The following is a 22,155-nucleotide window of genomic DNA, read 5'->3' as shown; positions in this document are numbered from 1 at the left end:
GATGCTCTGTTCTAGTCTTTTGCTTTTACAAACAATTCTGCAAAGGATAACCTAGCACAACTGTCATTTCAAATTAGCACAGATATAGATAGGCACGCACATGTATATACATGTATGTATGTATGTTTTTTATGATATCTATATCTGCCTGTATATATATATATATATATATATATATATATACACACACACACATATATATATATACACATACATGCACATATGTATGAGATTCCTGGAAATTAGATCATTACATCAAGAGTAAATTCATCTGAAATTTTGGTAGATAATTCCAGAAATTCCTTCCTGATGGTTATTCCATTTTCTACACCTTCCAGCAATGTTTGAAAGTGTCCATTTCCCCATAGCCTCTCCAACAGTGTGTTATAAGACTTTTGGATTTTGCCAATCTGATAGTTGAGGCATTATAGCTCAGGGTAATATTAATTTGCATTTTTACTAGTGAAGTTAGCACCATCTCATATGTTTAGTGGCTATGCTATTGGTTTTATTTCTGTGACCTTTCCGTTCATATCTTTTGCATACTTTTCTAAAAAGTTGGTCTTTTTCTTCTCTATTCCTAAAAGTTTTTAATGTCTGTTGAGAATGTAAGCATTCAGTATGTGCTATGAGTTGCAAATGTCTTTCCTATTTTGTTATATTTGTTTTAACTCTGCTAATGGTGTATTTCTGACATGCACAAGTGTGTATTTGTGTTTACTTTTAACTGTTAGCCTTTCCAAAATTTGAGTTATAGTTAAATGGTTATGATAAAATACTTTCCCGAGGTTATAATAAAAACCACCTATGTTGTTTTCTAATACTTCTATAATTTCTTTTTTTTTTTTACATTTAAAGTTTGATCCATTTGGACCTATTTGTTTAACTTGATACATTGCATCAGTATGGAATCTGCTTTATTTTTTTCCAAATTGCTACCCAGTTTTCCCAACACTATTTATCAAAAAGTCCATCTTAAAAAAAAAAAGTCTATCTTTACTGTTTGATTTGATGTGCAGTCTTCATTGTGCACTAAATTCCCATAGGTATTCAAGTCTATCTCTGGACTTTCTATTCTGTTTGATTAGTCTTTTCATGAGCCAATCCTATACTTTTAACTGTTGATGCATTATAGTATGTTTACATATCTGGTAGGGGTAGTATCCTTATTGCTCTTTATCAGAATTTTCCAGGCTGTTCTTCTTTGTTCACTTTTCTTTTTTTTTTTCCGGTGCACTTTAAAATTGGTTTATCTAGCTCCAGAAAATAATCTGTATTCTTATTATGTTTGTTCCTTGATAATTTATAAAAATGATACACTGCTTTATGATATTAAGTCTTCCCATTAAAGAACACAGTACATCTTTACATTAATCCAAGTTAACTTAGAATTTTTTTATTGCAATATAATTGAAATATAACATTTAGTTATTAGTTTCAGGTGTACAACATAATGATTCAATACATGTATGTATTGTGAAATGAGGTCACAATAAATCTAGTTAACATCCATCACCACAGTTACACTTTTTTTTCTAGTGATAAGAACTTTTAAGATCTACTTTCTTACTTTCAAATATACAATACAGTATTAATTATAGTCACCGTGCTGTACATCACATTCCCAGGACTTATTTATTTTATAACTGGAAGTTTGTACTTTTTGACCCATTTTGCCCACCTCACCCCCTACCTCTGGCAACCACCAATCTGTTCTCTGTATCTATGAGTTCAGGGTTTTTTGGTTTTGGTTTTGGTTTTGGTTCCACATATAAGTAAGATCATACAATATTTGTCTTTCTCCAAGTTATTTCACTCAGCATAATGCTCTCAAGTCCAAATGGCAGGATTTCCTTATTTTTATGGCTGAATTATTATAAGTAAAAATAAAAATACAAATATTTATTCAACATCTGCTTTGTCCATTCATCCATCAGTGGACACTTAGGTTTCTTCCATATCTTGGCTCTTGTGAATAATGCTGCAATAAGCATGGGGGTATCTTTTCAAGTTAGCGTTTTTGTTTCCTTCAGAAAAATACCCAGAAGTGGAATTGCTGGATCATATAGTAGTTCTATTTTTAAGTTGGTTTTTTTTGAATTTTTATTTTATATTGGAGTATAGTTGATTTACAGTGTTGTGTTAGTTTCAGGTGTACAGCAAAGTGATTCAGTTATACACATATCTATTCTTTTTCAGATTCTTTTTCCATTTAGGTTATAACAGACTATTGAGTAGAGTTCCCTGTGCTATACAGTAGGTCCTTGTTGATTATTTTATATATAGTAGCATGTATGTGTTAATCCCAAACTCCTAATTTATCCCTCCCCCTCTGCCTTTCCCCTTTGGTAATGGTAAATTTGTTTTCGAAGACTGTGAGTCTGTTTCTGTTTTGTAAATAAGTTCATTTGTAGCATTTTTTTAGAGTCCACATGTAAGTGATATCATATATTTGTCTTTCTCTGTCTCACCTACTTCACTTAGTATGATAATCTCTAGGTCCATCCATGTTGCTGCAAATGACATTTCATTCTTTTTATGGCTGAGTAATATTCCATTGTATGTATGTACCACATCTTTATCTACTCCTCTGTCAATGGGCATTTAGCTTGTTTCCGTGTCCTGGCTATTATAAATAGCGCTGCAATGAACATTGGGGGTGCATGTTAACTTTTTGAATTATGGTTTTCTCCAGATATATGTCCAAGAGTGGGATTGCTGAACCATATGGTAGTTCTATTTTTAAGTTTTTGATGAACCTCCATACTGTTTTCCATAGCGGCTGTACCAGGTTACATTCCCACCAACAGTGCGCAAGGGTTCTTTTTTCTCCATATCCTCTCAAGTTAACTTGTATATTGTTTGTATTAGAAAGATTCTCCTTTAGGTTCTGGGGGTCTACTTATCCCATTATTTCTGTCATTGTTTGTTATTTTAATTGATTGATTAACTTCTGTATATTAACCATTTTATATCTTACTACCTTGATGAATTCTCTTTAGTAGTCATTTTCATTTGCTATCTCTGGACTTTTCAGGTGTACAATCATACCATCTGCAAATATGGAGATAATTTAAATTTTTTTCCAATTTTTGTACCTTTAATTTTCTATGGTTTTGGAAGTATTAGGCAATTAATTAGTGTGAAGTAGTAGTGATCATTGTGGGCATCTTTGTCTAGTTCCTGACTTTAGCAGGAATATCTTCAGTGTTTCTCCATTAGGAAGTATGTTAGCCTTAGGGCTGAGATACAATATGTAGAATCATATAAATGAAGTTTTCATCCACTCTTATTTTGAGTGTGTTTTTTTTTTAAATCAAGGGTGGATTTGGTTTTTGTCAACTTCCTTTTCTATGACTATATATATAAACGTAATTTTTTCTATGGATTTATTAATATGCTAAAATACATGACTAAATTTTGTACTATTGAACTATTCTGACATTCTTGTACAGGAGGTAGGGAGGAACCTAATTTGATTATGACAGATTATTCTCTTAAAGTGCTGTTTATTAATATTTTGTCTTTTTGAAATGATATTCATAAGTATAATTCATCATCTTTTTGCAGTCTATCAGGTTTTAGTATCAATGTTGTAATTTATAAAATAATTGGGAATTTTTCTGAGATCTGAGACAGTTTAAATAGCATTAGAATTACCTACTCTCTAAAGATTCCTCTGTTAGACTAGATAATGGCACTTTTTAGGGGGTGGAGTAGATATTTGCAATACATATAACAACAATTAAACTAGTTTGCAACCACTTCTTTAGGATTTCCCTCAGTTCCAATATACAACTTTAGTATTATCTTATAATGTTTAACCTTGATACTCTTTACTATGCTCAGGCTACTACAACCTAATTTATCAATTTCAGTGGAAATCAAGCTCAGTAGAATTCCTAAATCTGCTGGGGTAAGTTTTGGTAGATTACTTTTTCCTGGAAAATTATCCATTTATTTATTTTTCATAAAGTTGTGCAAAGTAGCTTTATAATCCCTTTTGTTTTTGTGATTATTTCCATCTTTTCGTATCTTTTTTTTGTGACTATTTGATATATTTTGTATTGGAAAGTAAATTAAAGTGTCCTATTTGTAGTGCATTTCTGTTTCTCCTTGTGTAGTCTATAGGTTTTTACTTCATGAAAGTTACTGCTAAGTTATTTGGTACATAGGTATTCATATCTTATATTCCTTGTGAATTCTTACCCTTAGCATTAAAAAAAAAAAGTCTTTTAAAATTGCTTTTTGATTTCAGTTCTGTACTCACTGATATCAAAATCACTGACCATGCTTTCTTTTTGTTTGTATTTGTTCATCCTTTTAGTTTTATCTTTACTGAATTGCATTGCCTCTGGAGTGCATCTTGTTTATAGTATAGGGCTCGGTTTTGCTTTACAATAGAAGTATGACCTGTATCATGCACACAAAACCCAAAAGTCACATTTTCTTATGTTCCACTGGCCAAAGCAAATTTCATGGAGAAGAGATATATGCCTGTAGGCAGATCTGCCCCGTGAAGAAACTGTGCAGTAGAGAGATGCTTTTCCAAGCCTTACTTAAGAATCCATGTGTCGACTGCAAAAAAAAAAGCATAATGTGAGAGCTATGAGTTCAGTTTTATTTGAGGCTTACTGAGGACTATAGCCCAGGAGATAGCCTCTCAGATAGCTCTGAGGAACTGCTCTAAAAAAGTAGGGGGGAAGTCAGTATACATATGATTTTAGTGAAGGGGGTACATGCAATCAAGCACACATCTTGGTAGAAGGTTGCTGTAAGTCACAAGGTACAGATATCTTAGTTAATGATTTAGTGCTTTTCTAAGCATGAGAAGATACAAGAAATTGGGTTCATAAAATTTTCTCCTGAAAATATTTATCTGAAGGCCTTCTTCTGCCAGTTTTTCCCAGAACACAGAGTGCCTCATCCCAGTTCTCCACCCTGAACTCTTTTCAGGGTATGTTGAAGGTCGGTGACTGCAGTGGCTAGTGACTTCATTCTTATAGAACCAGATGGCAAGCGTGCATGCAGTAGAAGAGAAAGCCAGCATTTGAACATGTGCTCCCCAGAGAACACTGATGGCCATTGGGTGTTGGCCACAGAAACAGGGACACCCAACACACAGAACTGCAGTTTTCCCCAGTCAAGGAAGGAGATATTTTTCTCTCCCTTCCTTCTGCACTTTGCCTCAAATACAGAAGAGCGAGAGAGGGGACTTGGAGGTGCTGGAAGCCAGACCCTTGCCCTTTCTTCTCACTCTAACCTGATAGAGCCATAGCTTTAGCCTAAGTTAAGAGAGCATAGGAGAAAAGCTAACAATCAGAATAATGTATTTCTGATGGTTGGAAATGGCTGAATGGCTGTACAATCTGGCCAAGAGAATTAAAGTAGCCTCTCCACAGCAGAAAAGGGGAATTTAAGAGAGTACAGAGACTGAAGAAAAGAAATAAGAAGCAGAGGTGGAAGATGCAGGAGAGAAAGGGGCATAACTAATGGAGCAGGGTCCTCAAGGAAGTTGAAAGATTTGGAGTCAATAAAGCCTGGATTTGAAGAGGAGGGAACAAATTTCATCCTTCAAAAACACAGGAAACGGGACTTCCCTGGTGGCCCAGTGGTTAAGAATCCACCTGCCAATGCAGGGGACATGGGTTCGATCCCTGGTCTGGGAAGCTCCCACAATTCTTAGATGCCTCGGAGCAACTAAGCCCATATGCCACAGCTAGTGAGCATACGCTCTAGATCCCGCGAGCCACAACTACTGAAGCCCATGCACCTAGAGGCTGTGCTCCACAACAAGAGAAGGCAGAGCAATGAGAAGCCCATGCACCACAACGAAGAGTAGCCCCCGCTCACAGCAACTAGAGAAAACCCAACCACAGAAATGAAGACCCAATGCAACAAAAATAATAATAATAATAAATAATTTTTTTTAAATAGAGGAAAGGTGTTAAGAATGGTATGAATATAGGTGACTGTGCACAGAGGAGTCTGGAAAGCTGATAACCTCAGTTTTTTTAATGAAGTAGGAAATAAGGATGTCTGGTGAGAACGAGGACAGCTGGAACAGTGAGGAAGGTTTAGAATTACATTGAAATACTAAAGTTGAATTTGACCTAAGGTAGAGAGATAAAAATAAATTACTTTTTTTCTGTACTAGCAACAAGTTATAAAAGAGAAAAAGATAACAATGGATCATCTGAAAAATTTTATACAAAGATGTTAAACAATATCTGTTTTTAGATAGAAAGATTTAATATCATAAAAACATGAATTCTCCCCAAATTAAGCAAATGTAATACAATTCTAATTTAAATGTGAATAAGATGGGGGTGGATAGTGATCTTAAAGGTTATTGGAATTATAAATGTAAATAAGACCAGTAAAGGGCTTCCCTGGTGGCGCAGTGGTTGAGAGTCCGCCTGCCGATGCAGGGGACGCGGGTTCGTGCCCCGGTCCGGGAAGATCCCACATGCCGCGGAGCGGCTGGGCCCGTGAGCCATGGCCGCTGAGCCTGCGCGTCTGGAGCCTGTGCTCCGCAACGGGAGAGGCCACAACAGTGAGAGGCCCAAGTACCGCAAAAACAAAAAACAAACAAACAAAAAAATAAAAAATAAAAAAAAATAAGACCAGTAAAGAATGACTTGCTTCATATGATTGAAGCATATCATGACCTCCTTACTGGCTTTGGTATGGGCTTAGAAAGAGACAAGTCAGAGAACAGATTAGAGAGCCCAAAAATAGATCCCAGTACACGCAGATATTTGATGTATAACAAAAATGATATTTCAGTTGAAAGGGAAGAAATGGGTTATTTTTAAAACAGTGCTAACCCAACAACCTACTCATCTGGGAAAAAGTATATCAGATAACTTCCAGATTGACTAAAGAAAAGAAAGAAGAAATAATAGGTTTTATATACACACAAATATCCCTCAGGTTGTTGAGTAACCAAGACAGGGCCATGAAGCTGTAAAGGAGAAGACACACATTTTAAATTTTAATCCATTTACAAAAGATTAAATGTAAACCAGAAAGAAATGAATGTTGTGCTTTAATAAAAACTTTACTTTAAAAAAGGAAATGATAACTTAGGGGAAATTATTTGATATACATGATAGAGAAGATCTAAACTATACAAAAGTGCTCACTAATGGAGAAAAAACATAAATGACCAAAAAGAAAAACGGGGAAATGAGATTTGGAGAAAGCAATTCCAAGTGGCCAATAAATGTGAATTTATGCTCAACCTTGCTAGGAGTTAGGGAAATAAAGTAACAATGACACAGCCTCTCAGAGCCATTAGATTAGCAAAAGCCGAGAGTGAAAATACCTGCTGTTGAAGAAATCTGGGGAGAAGGGTACTCTCATACATATGGAAATGGTCATTGTTTCAGCCATTTTGAAAAGAAATGCGGTATTAGCTATTGAAATTAATAATACTTTTAGGAATATATTCCATGGGAATAAAATCACTCCTAGATTAGGTATATATATGTTTATTAGGTATGTATATGCTTATGTTTATTGTACATTGTACTAGTCAAAGACTGAAAACAAAGTGAATGCCCCTCAGGAAGTGAATGACTAAGTATTTATGGCACACCCATATCAGGTATTACGCAGCCATTGAAAGAAATAAGTTAGGTTCCTATGAAGCATTTCCCCTGAGCTAGGCAGTCATATGATCCTTACAACAACCTGATGAAGTAGGTGGTAATAATGTTACAGGTAAGGGAACTAAAACACACAGAGTTTTTAAAAAGTTGTCCAAGGCCTCATAGAATTATATTCAAAATCATTGTATTTTCTCCTTTATGCCAGTTGACTTGGAGAGATTTTCATAATACTGTTCAGTATGAAAATCTTAATATATAGAATTTTATATAATAAGATCACATTATTATAAAACAAGTGACCCCCTAAACTTTGTTCCGAGATACACACAACCTCCATAGCATGCTATATATCTAGAATATGTTTGTATACCATAAAAGTATGGAGGGTTACACATGAAGTAACTATTTCTTATGGAAGAAGTAAATTTACTATTCACGGTTAAAAAAAAAATTATGTAGCCTCTAATCCCATACAGCTATTTATGAAAGAATGATTATCTGAGGAGAAGAGTGGATTCTTTGTGATTTTTATTTTTACCTTGGTTTTTACTGACTTTTTTTTTTTGCGGTACGTGGGCCTCTCACTGTTGTGGCCTCTCCCGTTGCAGAGCACAGGCTCTGGACACGCAGGCTCAGCGGCCATGGCTCATGGGCCTAGCCGCTCCGCGGCATGTGGGATCTTCCCGGACCGGGGCACGAACCCGCGTCCCCTGCATCGGCAGGTGGACTCTCAACCATTGCGCCACCAGGGAAGCCCATTTACCTTGGTTTTTAATTTTTAATTGCATTATTTTTTAAATAAGCATGCAGGATTGAGGGAAAGGAAAGTGATATCCATTGTGGGGGAAAAAAAACTAAGTTAATGGGGACATAACAATGATAATATTTCTATAAATCCACCTCAAAATTATTTCCCCCGTGTCTCTAGAACTTAAAAAGTTAATGCTAACGAGAAGGTATGGTGATGATATTTAAGACTTAATATGTAAGACTTAATATGCAAAGGTTTTTTTAGCAGAAGTTAACTTGAATCCTTATTTTAATATGTATGCAGACCCCTCGACAAGCAGGGGTCTTAAATTTCACTTAAATGTGCTGACATGCCATTTCTTACATTAATTAATTTGAAGCAAATTAAAATGTGTTTCACTTATTGAGGAGGAACCAGTGAGAATTTTTTGACATTCCTGTATAAATATTTACATATTTTAAATGAATTTTGTTATACACAAACTGTAATGTTATTTTTAATTTTATTGATTAAATTATAAATTCCTGAGGAGCTCCACAGTCTTATAATAGCATTAAAGAAGTTTATCTTTTTTTAAATTCTGTTCTCCATGGATAACATCATCTCTAGCATTATGCAGACACTGGGGTGGAGAAGAAGGGTGAAACCAAGCCCCCAAGCTCCCACTGAACAAGGGAAAGTGTGTAAGAGGCTGATCTAAAAGGGTGATGAAGGAAGTTCCCTGATGACCTAGGGGTTAGAATTCTGGGCTTTCACTGTTGTGGCCTGGGTTCAATCCCCGGTCGGGGAATTGAGATCCCACAAGCTGAGAGATGTAACCAAAAAATAAATAAATAAACTAATTTTTAAGAAAATAAATAAAAGGGCGATGAAGCATAGCAGAGAGTATGATCCCACGGCAGACGCCTCAAGAAGTGGGGAAAATACTCATGTTTGGAGACATGTGTGGGCAGAGAATCTTATATCTGTTTTGGAGGGAGGGCTGCAGAAGGGCTGTTGTCAGAGGAGGACCAGGTTTCCCTTAGGGCCTGGAGGTAGAGAGACTCCTATGATAAGATGAGGATGTAGGAGGTTGACTAGAAGGGGATTAGGATTCCAAAGGCTGCAGTGAAAGGAGCTGAGATGAAGGATGATAGTGGGATTTACCAGGCTGAGAAAACAGAGGACAGGAATAAAAGAACTAGAGAAGGTAGGTGGTTTTAGCTGGGATTGAGTACTTGCCTCTCTCCCTCTGCTTGAGAGTTATGATTAGCAGTGATTGGCCTCCACCCAATTTAGTACAAATTCTATTGGTGTTGTAACTGCTTAAGGGGCCCAGGCAGTCGGACTTGTCTCGGGAGATTTTTATATATGGGCCTGGAGACGGTGGTGGAGCTGCAGGGCAGGACCTCCAAGGAGGTTCATGGGAGTTCTAGGTTGATGGATACTATTTTGCTGAGCTGTTGTGTTCTCACTTTCTAACAATCATATTTTTGTGAGTATGAAATATTCACTCTTTGGTTATGAGCTAAACTATTTGGACTCAATTTCTGGAGATGCTTGGGTTTTTTTCATCAAATTCAGGACATGACCTATTTTGATTTGTGAAGTAGAGCTGCTAGCGTGTCACAGTTCTGTCGTATTTGGCTGTGAGTAGAACTCATTTCTTTGAGCTCCCTTTGTATTGTGAAGCTTGGTGTTCCAAGTTCTCTTGTCCCTAAGGTCCTCGGCTGAGGACTGCTTTGTAACCACATTCTTCTAGCCAACATGACGTAAAGTAATAGAACTTGCCAGTAACATTCAGTATCTCAGACTGAGAGATCACTTAAAGAAAAAAGGCTGAAGGGGCTTCCCTGGTGGCGCAACGGTTAAGAATCTGCCTGCCAATGCAGGGGACACGGGTTCGAGCCCTGGTCCGGCAAGATCCCACGTGCCGTGGAGCAACTAAGCCCATGTTCCACAACTACTGAGCCTGCGCTCTAGAGCCAGTGAACCACAACTACTGAAGCCCATGAGCCACAACTACTGAAGCCCACATGCCTAGAGCCCGTGCTCTGCAACAAGTGAAGCCACTGCAATGAAAAGCCCACGAACAGCAACGAAGACCCAACGCAGCCAAAAATAAAGTAATTAATTAAAAAAAAAAAGAGAAAAGGCTGAATTCGGTGACTCACAAAACCAGACTTTTGCCATACACAGGAGGGGAAAGTATCAAGGAAGCCAATGAAGAAATGTGAAAAAATTCAAGTTGCAGTAATCTATTCTTAAGAGACATTGTTGGCCCTGTCTAATTGTTCTTTAACTTCTCCAACTGCTGTCTTTATCTGAAAACATTAAGGTATTATGAACTGGAATTTGCCAATGCCAAACCAGAAGTAATGTATGAGTTTGGAATTTCATTGCAAATAAAACTTTATTGAACACTTTCTGTTAATGTTTCAATTAGGAGTTGAGATTTTTTTTGTAGTGTTTATTTGTTTGTTTATTTATTTGTTTGTTTGTAGCTGCATTGGGTCTCCGTTGCTGCGCATGGGCTTTCCCCAGCCACGGAGAGCGGGGGCCACTCCTCGCTGTGGTGCAGGGGCCCCTCACTGCAGTTGCCTCCCTCATTGTGGAGCACAGGCTCCAGGCACACAGGCTTCAGTAGTTATGGCTCACAGGCTCAGTAGTTGTGGCTCGCGGGCCCCAGAGCGCAGGCTCAGCAGTTGCGGCGCACGGGCTCGGCCACTCCACAGCATGTGGGATCCTCCCAGACGAGGGATCAAACCCATGTCCCCCACATTGGCAGGCAGACCTCCAGCCACTGCGCCACCAGGGAAGCTCCAAGAGTTGAGATATTTCTTTAGATCCAGGCGGTTACTCTGACAGTGGAGGTTCATTTTCAAAGTTACGAACTTTTTAAGAAGGGCAATCAGGAACCAGTTCATCTTTTCATGGATCAAGTTTTGATATGACTTTCAATCTCAAGTTACTTTGATCTTTTTGGCTTCTGTTTCTTAAATTAAGTTGCTTTGAAAACAACTGCATATTCAAAGCCTCGGAGTGGGTTGATGAACCCAGTTCATTCATGAACTGCCCTTGGACATCATTCTATTATACCCACGCTGTACTCCAGTTTTTCCTACCTGCCTTGATGGCAGTAGTCCTAGAAGAAGTGTTTTTAATCCATGGTCCTAGACTTATCAGTCCATGTTCCTCTTTGGGGATCTCCCACTTCAAAATACCAACCCTTAAATATTAGTTTCCTGACCTTTTATTTATAGTTTGTGTGAAAATTGCATAGCTTCCCATATCCTATGCCAAAAGGGTATATTTTGAAATGTGTTTTCTCCCATGATATTTATAAAATATGATTAAATGAAACTTGTGTGTTGACTCATGGAATGGGAAACAAATTGGAATTTTAGGATATACTTCTTTCTCATTTAATGCAAATATGACTAGACTTTTGTGTTTGACCTTCACTGACTAGGTAAAGTGACATTAAGACAAAGTGTTGTATGTAATTAGCTCTATTTATTCATTTGGGATATTTTTAAGAGGATTAGGCTTTGAAAATTAAAGGTAGATAATAAATAATAACCACAAAAGATTTCAGCATGAGGGATGATAAATGTTTGAAAGATTCCAAGACAGATAAAGTATATTAATCCCATGGATAACTAACTTTTATTTCTTAATATAACAGTAACATTTCCTAATGATGCCCCATGTCCATTTGCAGTTACATAAAAGTCTAGTCATACTTGCTTTAAATCGGAAAGAAATATATCATATTCCAGATTGTTTCCCTAAATGAAAATATAGTTTCATTCAGTTAAATTCTATAAATTTATAGTCAGTAATTGTGGAAAAGTCAATCCTATTTAATGTTATGTGAAATAAAAGTCATATTATGGAACTACATATGTATAAGAACCACTGTATAGAATATGCATATAGACATTTACTATAAAATATATGAGATTGAAAGGAAATATATCAAAATATTAAAAGGTTTCATCTTTGAAAGACATACTGATTTTTTTTCTGCTTAATCTTAAAAGAACTGATAGAATTAGTTTAATTTCTGGTCAACCACTTGTACTCTTTTTTTTTTTTTGGCTGCATTGAGTCTTCGTTGTTACGTGCGGGCTTTCTCTAGGTGCTGCGAGCAGGGGGGTCCTCTTTGTTACAGTGCACCCGCTTCTCATTGCGGTGGCTTGTCTTGTTGCAGAGCACGGGCTCTAGTCGCGCGGGCTTCAGTGGTTGTGGCGCACGGGCTTAGTTGCTCCGTGGCATGTGGGATCTTCCTGGACCAGGGCTCGAACCTGTGTCCCCTGCCTTGGCAGGTGGATTCTTAACCACAGCGCCACCAGAGAAGTCCCAGTCACTTGTACTCTTAAGTGAAAGTAAAGTTAATAAAATACTGACATATGAAGAATGTTAAAATGTCACTTTCGTTTGCTCTTAGATGAGTCATTAGAAAATCCTATAGAGGAAATAGTCTCTAAGAGACTTAAAAATGTTTGAAGTTTCCCAATTATTTAGGGACAAAACCAGGACTTTAATTCAGTTATCTTGATAATTACATTTATAATTAAATTAAACTTTTTTCTTAAAAATATACATGGTGTGTTCAGGATAGGATGCATACAGACATATACAGAATGTGAATAATTCTACAGGACAGATAATCCAATCTTTTCATCAAAGGAATAACAAAGAAAAAAGGAGGAGGGGATGTTATAGCTAAAAAAGAGGATTAAATTATATTTCAGCTAGTGCTATGTAAGATACTTGTTTGGATCCTAATAAGAACAAATCAAATTTAAGAGAGAGACTTAGGTCAAACAGGTACACTGGACATGGATATTTTCACGTGGCATTAGGGAATAATTGTAGTTTTTGTTAGTTATAATGATGGTATATTGGTTATATTTTTTTCAAGCCCTACTTGTTATAGTTTATGGTACAGTAGTGTATGTGTGGAGGAAATAACTTCTTTGGGTCTATTCATGAAGTCATATGATATCTATAATATGCTTTGAAATACGCTAGAAGAAACCAAAACTTAATTGGTAAAATGTTGATTGTTGAAGCTGCTTGGCTGGCATATAGAATTGTTGTTATATTGTTCCATCTGCCCAAAAAATGGAAAAGTGCAGGCAAATATGAGAGGAGAAAACCATTTAATCAATTGTCAATGGTTTTCTGATTTCTCAAACCATCTTCAAGTTTATAGTGAGGGTAATTTTCTGATGCTACTGCTTAGAACTGAGGATAATTCTAAAATAGGACTCATGCCTTGCTTTTCCCATTCTTGCTAAAGTTGTTGCGGGAATAGCTGGATATCCAAGGCTGTCTGCCCGTGTTGTCAGCTGCTGTAACAGGAGGGGGCCAGCTGTAGAGAAGAAACCAAATTTTAGCTGCTCTTTAGAAGAGGCTCCCACTAATTTCAGTGATGGTGCTGGTGCTTGAAGAAGACCTTAACTCCAGAAATCCTTGCCTGAAAAGATCACTAACACTTCCTATGGTGACATATTAACTAGTCATTTTGTTTGCCTTAAATCAGCCCCACAGGGATGGTCCAATATGGTTGAATCCAGAATGTAGTTTATAACAGCATTTAAAATGCATTTCTTTATTCTAACCAAGTGGCAACCTATTAATTTAATAGACATTCCATCTAAAATTATACTAGATTTATTTTCAATAAACAACACATCTGGGTTTCTCAGGCCTATATTCTAAACAAGTAGCAGTGGACTCTAGACATAACCATTCCATTCTTTACTATTGTCATGTTGTCTTGTGGAGAGCTCTGATAGACTCACTCTAAAACAGATTATTAGTTTTTATTTTTGTTGACCTTTCATCAGCCTTTGACTCTGGGGGCAGGAGTAAGTTATGAGATTAAAAAATGCAGCAGCTCAATATAGACTTTCCCTGTTACAGATGCTTGAGCAGAAGCAGGGGCTGAGCAGTGGAAGTGTTCCCTTGTTGCATAAGAAAATATTTGCGAGTGCATTAAAATAGGAGTGCGTTCCAAACTTACTTTTGGTTAAACAGGTTACGTGTTTTTTTCTCTCAGCCTCCAAAAAGAAAAGACCTCTAATCAGAGGATATGAGTTTGTTCTCAGGAAGCAAGAGTGACCTTAGAAGACTATTGGTTCTACTCTCTAATCTCTGCCAGAAAAAAAGAAAATGGCTTCAGATCAACAATTCCAAAATTAAGGTTATTAACCTAGTTGCTAGTCGACAGCCCTGTTAATCAAGTTTCTTCAAGCGCATTGCTACCTAGGATGCTCCCTTCTGGTGCAGAGGACATGAGATTTAAACCCAGAGACTCCTCTGGATGACACATGGTTACTTCCCAAAATCCCACCCTTGCCTTCAGGCTGCTCCCTGTTAGAGTGGAGATTAATTAGGATAGGATAGGTTGCAGGAAATAGAGAAGTTATTTTCTTTGAAAATCTAAGTAGTAATATAAGTAAATTTTTTATTCTAATACAATAACTTTTTTAAAATTGGTTATGCATATAGTGGTTCTATGATAACTTTCTGTTTAAGCAGAATATTCTTCTCAATCACCCTAGGCAATGAAGTAGTTGGGAAAAAATGGAGTGAAAATCTTTGGAGGGAAAAGAAGCCATAAATGTGGAACGTATACAGAAGTGAAAAGTATAATTAGAACTCTATGAAAAGAAGCTTTGGAAAAGAAAATAGAATTGCTGAATTGCTAATAGAGCCACAAAGGCAACACCTGAGAGAAACAAGTTGGACTGTAATTTCTACTACATTTATGACTGCAGAGGTAAGGCAGGAGGGCTTTATGCCTTCGAATTCCTCCATCAGTAAAATTGGAATGATAATATCCCCATGCTTACTTAACAAAATACCAGGAAAATAACTAAGATGACTAAGAGTCTTGTGTAAGGTTTATTGATAATAAACCCAATCCAAACTTAAGTTCTGATAGACATATCAGAGGATTCCTTTGGATTTTTCTTGCTTAAGATGTTGGGCACATGGGAGCAAATTTTAAGGAAGCATTTTAATGAAGATATTTCTAGTCTGGAAAACAGTGATGGTAAATTTATCATTTTAAGTATTTGCCTCTTTGTCTAGATATTTGAGAGTAAATTTATTTTTTTATTCCACTAGAAAGAAAAGAGTAAAAGTTATTTTACAAGGAAATACTGTTAGAAAGTAAGCAGGAGAGTACATTATGGTAAATATGAGCAAGCCTGTTCCAGGGTTGAAACAAATTACTGGATCATCTTAAGGCAGACATCATCCAACTGGTATGTTTTTTGACTTTACAGTTTTAGGATTTGATTTTATTAGGTCACCCAGGGGATATCAAGTCCTACAAAATTTTGTCTTGCCCTGTGATTTACAAATCTGAGACCTTGGCTTGGAATTCACAGTTCTCCCTAATGTATTTATAGCTTCCTTTAGTTTTCATCTATATGACATATCTTAAGTTCCTACTAGATGCCAGGCACTCAACTAGGAATTGGACATACTAATGAAAAGACATCATCTCTGCCATTTGAGTGAGGGTACATAAATACAAACCGTTCTTTACAATTAAGTATTTCTTGTTACGGACACATATATAAAATGTAATGGAAGGATAGGGAAAAGTGCTCCTAAATCAATCATTTAGATTATGACTAGTTCCTTTGCCACTAACTGTGGATCCTTGTTTCCCCATTTTCAGTGAGAATATGTAAGAATTTTAACCAATCACATTATACTAAGTTCCAGTTTGCATTGTGTGTGTATACATTTTTTAAACCAGTGCTCCTTAGGATTAAGATTGCATCTATTAAATCTTTTTCATCCATCATTTAGAAAGGGAGCATGAGAGGCTTTGAAAAAGCAAGGCTCTAAGATCTATGCAGAAACCATTCCATTGGGCTCACAACTGCTGAAGGAGACTTATGATAGTTTTGTGAACCTGATAACTTCAAGTTATTTTTTCCAACTTTTGTCTGTGAAACAGAAGATGTTAATTGGTGATTCATAGTGAAATAACAAACAAAAAACTTTTCTTCTCTTTGCAAGATATTTATTTGAAAAACTTATTTCTGCAGTTCAATAGTGAAAAGAGTCTTTATGCCTCTTAAAAATAAAGTTGAATCTAATTTATGCCTAATGTTAGAATTCTGGTACTTGGAAGAAAAAAAAAACTCAGTGATTAATTCTACCATAAAATTTTAACAATCCCTGAGGTAATAATTATTTTATTCAGGCATTTATTATATTTAATAAATTTCTATTTAGGCAATTATTATATTTAATTAGATATTTCTGAGTAGATGTTTTTGGTTCTCAGCTGGGCAGATTTTTTGGAATCTACAAAATACGGAAAGACTTCCACAGGCTAAAAAGAATAGTAATAAAACTTAGATTCATTGAGTGCACAGTAATTGCCAGATGTGGTTCTAATAGTGATGAGCGTTTCTAGTTTTGGAGCTATCATAAATAGTGATGTTGCGAATATTCTTGTCTCTTGGTGCACATGTGCATGCATTTTATTAGGAATGTAATTTCCAAATCATATGATAGGCATATATTTTTCTTTAGGTAATAATGCTAAACATCATCCAAAGTGATTGTACCAATTTTCCTCCCATTTGCAGTATATGAGAGTTCCAGTTGCTTATCATCCTAACTAACATTTGGTGTTTTCTTGATTCTGATGGATGTCTAGTGGTATCTTATTTTGGTCTTAATTTGCAGTTCATAGTGACTAATAATGTTGAGCACATTTTCATATGTTTGTTGGCCATTTAGTCATCCTCTTTTGTAAAGTGCCCATTGAAGTTTTTAGCCCATTTTAAAAATTGGATTATCTGTCTTTTCCTTGCAGGAGTTCTTTTTATTTTATACATGAGTCCTGTATAAGATACCTTTATTGCAAATATCTTTTCCTATGATATGGTATGCATATTCATTCTTAATGGTATGATTTCATGAAAAGAAGTTCTTACTTTTAGTTTGATACTATTTATCAATCTTTTCTTTATGGATATGCTTTTTGTATTCTGTTTAAGAAATATTTGCCTACCCAAGGTGATGAAAAATTACTAATATGTTGGCAGGTTTTTTTCAATACTTTGATGTTGTCATTCTATTGTCTTTTAGCTTTCATCAGTTCTATTCAAAGCCAGCTGTAAACACTATTGTTGCTGATGTATCTTTTCCTTTGCTCCTCTGAGATCTTCTGTTTGTTGTTGTTTTTCAGCAGTTTTATTATTATGTGCTTAGATGTGATTTTATTGGACTTTATCCTGCTTGGTATTCATGGAGGATCTTGAATCTGTGGCTTGATATCTTTCATCAGTTTTGGAAAATGCTTTCCCATTACTATTCAAATATCACTTATGCCCTATTCTCTCTATCCTCTCCTAGGACTCTAATTTCACCTATGATACATATTTTCATCTTGTCTCATAATTCTCTTACATTTTTTCATCATTTTTTATCTGTTTAATATTTGAAGATTCAGTCTGGATATTTTCTGCTGTCCAGTCTTCCTCTTCCCTATTCCTCTTATTAGTGCCTTAATCTGCATTCAATCTATCTGTTTGAGTTCTGAATTTTATACTTTTTATTTATTTATTTCCCACACCACGCGGCATGTGGGATCTTAGTTACCTGACCAGAGATCGAACCCACATCCCCTGCATTGGAAGTGTGGAGTCTTAACCACTGGACCACCAGGGAAGTCCCTGGGTTCTTAATTTTAGTTATTGCCTTTTTCTGTTCTGAAGTTTCTATCTGATTTAAAACAATGATTCTATGTGGGCTTCTATTTTTGACCTTATTAATCATAGTTATTTTATAATCTGTGTTTGGAACGCTTGTAGATCTACTTATTTTTCCCATTTTCCTCTTAGTCTTTACTTTGGTCTTTGTGTTCAGAATATGTGTGGTAATATTTAATTGAATGTCAGACATTGTGATTTGAAAATTTTAGGAATAATTTGAGACTCTGGATGATGCTTTTGCAGTCTGTTAGACTAGGAAAGACTACATAATGTATTGAGCTAATCAAGACTGGGCTTACTGAGTTTGTGAGAGCTGATTTACTTTCACTTTATTCCTGGTTTATTCTGGTTATTCCTGGAGTGTACCTCTTCAGCAGTTCCAACTCCCAAACTCTGTGAGGTGAATGAAAGATTCTCAGCCTCTAGGCTGTTGCTTACAAATTGCAAAGGCGTCAAAAATACCAGGCTCATTTCTCAGCATTTCTATTCAAATCAGGATCTTGGCTCCTTGAGGCTTGGCTGCCTTGATAGTTTTTGGATACTTTCAGTCTTTTTTTTTATGTTCTATCCAAATTTTATAGTTGTTCTCATGGGGAGAGTTGGTATAATGTAAACTAGTCTGCTATAATTGGAAGTGGAAGTATCTTGTTTTTATTTGCTCAAGAAGTATTTTTAGTACCTACTGTATGCCAGCTACTATTATTCTAGGCACTGGTAGATAATGTTTAAATACTATTAAAAGTTACTCTTTTCATGGATCTCATGTTCTAGAGAAGGCAGATAAAAACAAATAAGGTAATTTCAAGTAGTGATAAAGACTATGAAGGAAATAAACAGTGTGATGTGTAAGAGAGTAGCTGGTTATAGAGAGAAGGCTGCCTTAAGATAGACTAGTCAAGAAAGTCTCCTCCAAAGAGGTGACATTTGAACTGAGACATGAAAGATGTGAAGGAGACAGCCAAGTGAAAAAGTAGGAAAAACAGAGAAAATAGAAGGTATGAAGGCCCTGAGGTGGAGAAAGAGACCAGTGTGGCTAGGACTTAGTGAGAGAGGGAACCAGTTGTATGGATAAGATTGAGGAGGAGATAGTCCAGGTAACAGGTAGTGAACTATATATAATGGGAGGAGGGGAAATACAAGTAGGAGAACTGAAAATGACTCCTAAGTTTGATTTTAGCCACTAGTTACCATTTATTGAGTTGGAGAAGACCAGAGGAGGACCATATTTGGAGAACGGGTATCAAGAGTTCTGTTTTTGACATGTTAAATTTGAGGTGCCTGTTAGGCATCCAAAGCAGAACATGTAAATTTGGGAGTTACTGGCATAAGGAAGATATTAAAGCAATGCAAATAGATAAACTCCCTTGAAGAAATATTGCAGAGAAAGAAGAGAAGAGAATCTACAGCAGGCCCTGAGGGACAACAATATTTAGAGATTAATCAGAAGAGTAGGAGTAGCTAGAGACACAGGAAGGAAACCAGCGTTACATAAGCTAAAAGTGTTTCAGGAAGAAGGGACTGGTCAGCTCTTATGAATGCACTAAAGATTAAGATACAGACTAAGAAATGTCCATTGATTTTGATGATACAGAAAACATTGGTGACTTTGACAGGAACAGGCATCTTAGAATGGTGGGGGTAGAAGCTAGACTGGAGTATGGTGAAGAGCAAATGGGGACCTCCAGTTCTAGCAAAATGAGGACTGAACACCACTCATTACTCTCTAAACAAGCAGACATGCTAAATTCAAATAACAAATTTAAATGTATAGTGGCCTCACAAAAAAGGAACAGAAATTCCCAGGTACCTCCCAAAAAAGAAGAAACTGAAAACTAGAGTCGTATACATAGACGCTGACATCAAGAGGGGGGTGAGCATAAGTGCGGCAAGAAGGGCAGGGTTCATCACACCCAGAAATAGACCCTAAAGCCTAGCAGCTTAGTTTGTAATTCACTCACAGTGATAGGAGGTGTGTTCTTGGCCTTATGCATGGGAGGAAATGGGAGCTGAGATCCAAGCCTAAAACTGGGATGATGCAATTGTTGTACAAAATGCTCTATGGTACTTCACCCTAGGTAGAGTCACTCTTTTCTGGTCTCTTTATTTAAATTAGACTTGTAGAGTCAATCTCAGTTCTTAGATCAGGCTGGTTAGGAATCTGGGATGTTGACTGAAAATTATATGTGTTGAACTTCCTTGTACATAAAGACAGGGTAATCCTAGATCTGATAAAGTAGTAATGTCCCAGTAACTGAACTCTTTCTGGAACTGAGCTAAGCATTCTACTGGGAAAGAATTTTAATTTAAATATCTGATGGACCCCCAGTAACTGTTTTTAATTGGAAGCTAATCCCTTAAATCGAGATGGTCAGTTTAGCTCAATAGCAAGTAGTCCATTAGGAGGACCTCTCGGAAGGCAATGAAATGGTTTAAAGCACCTATCTCCTTTGGTTTAGGTCATAGATTATCCATAGATTGCCTCTTGCACCAATAATTCTAATTCTCTGTTACAACATGCAAATAAAATTTTTTTAAAAAGGTAAACAGTGAAACTCTCTACTGTCTAAAATATTTTACTGAAAGTCAAGCAAGGCCTGAAAATGAAGCTAAAAGAGATGGTAAAACTGTACTAGTAGCTAATTCCTAAACAAGGACCCCTTAACATGATCATGGTTTCTTAGAGGTATCCCAAAACTATTCTATTTAACTTTTCTTTTCAAAATGAAAATTGTTTTATTGGATTTTTTTCTGATTCCAAATGTAATCAATGTTCATTGTAAAAAAGTTTAAAGTTCTAAAAACAAAAGACTTTCTCTTCTTAAATTCCCAGTTCTTTCAGACTCAGCTAAAAACTTTGTCTTATTTTTACTGAGCAAACTGAGTGATTCAGTTTTTCCTCAATTCCACTCTATAAATATATAATTGGTAGATACTTTTTTTTTTTTTTTTGCCCAAGCAAATTTCCTATTACTTGAAATACTTAAACTCAATGTACAGTGATTCCATTAAGCTTTAAGAGTTTCAGATCTTGGTAGTTGGTGGCAAGAATAACCACAGATAGACTAAGTTTATGAAGGAAAAAGTAAGTCTTTGGGAAAAATAAAACATATTTTATGAACGCTTTTTCATTCTCTCAGGCATTATGGTAAGTGCGACGTGATTGGCTTGTGCTACTAATCTCTACTTGCTCAGAGTTTCCACATTAATCCTAAATCTACTCTATTCAAGGACAATTTTTATTATATCACTTTACAATTTAAGAACTTCCAGCGGCTGTCTGTTATTTGTCTAAACAAATCACCCTAGCTTGACATCAGTGGGCCCCATGCCTTGCTAGCTATTTCTCAAAGATTCATTTTCTTCCCATTCATATGTGTTTCAAGCTCATTGCCACCCCTGTGGGTATAGCATCAACTGAACACCCATGCTCTTCTTTCAACAATTAAAATTCTATGCTTGTCTCATGACCCTAGCCAAAACTCACCCACTTTTCACTGACCTCTTATGATTTACATTTTACAGTATATTCTGTCCTCTATACACTAGTATGTATTTACTAGTTGGTTTGATTATAGCTATTCTTTAGTTATTTCATGACTATCTTATCTCTACAGCTGACTTTATGTAGGTATTGCATGTGTGATATGAAACATAGAGTCCATGGAATAGATCCTTGCCCAGAAATATAGAGGCCATGGAAAATACAGTTGTTCAGAATGCATCCTCTATCAACATATTCAAGCCAGATATTCTATGACCACAAGTTCATCAGTTTTGGTAACAACCCATCTTCTTTCCAAATCTCAATACCTTAGTAATAGATACTGCCCATCAGAGTTGAGGGATTAAGAGTTGGATAGGAGGACTGCTGTGTGGAACTATGGCCAGATTTAACAGGCCATTATGTGGACAACTGAGAAGTTGGAAAGCAATATAGAATAGTAGAAGGAACACTGGCTTTGGACTTAGGCCTGGGTTCAAATTCAAGTTCTACCATATATTAACAGTTACCTTATCTTATTGTGAGGATTAAATGAGATAGCAT

The sequence above is a fragment of the Neophocaena asiaeorientalis genome, unplaced genomic scaffold (assembly GCF_003031525.2).
Source record: "Neophocaena asiaeorientalis asiaeorientalis breed wild unplaced genomic scaffold, Neophocaena_asiaeorientalis_V1.1 scaffold24, whole genome shotgun sequence".
Taxonomy (NCBI): Eukaryota; Metazoa; Chordata; class Mammalia; order Artiodactyla; family Phocoenidae; genus Neophocaena; species Neophocaena asiaeorientalis.
The sequence above is the reverse complement of the archived record's forward strand: the minus strand, read 5'-3'. Positions refer to the sequence as shown.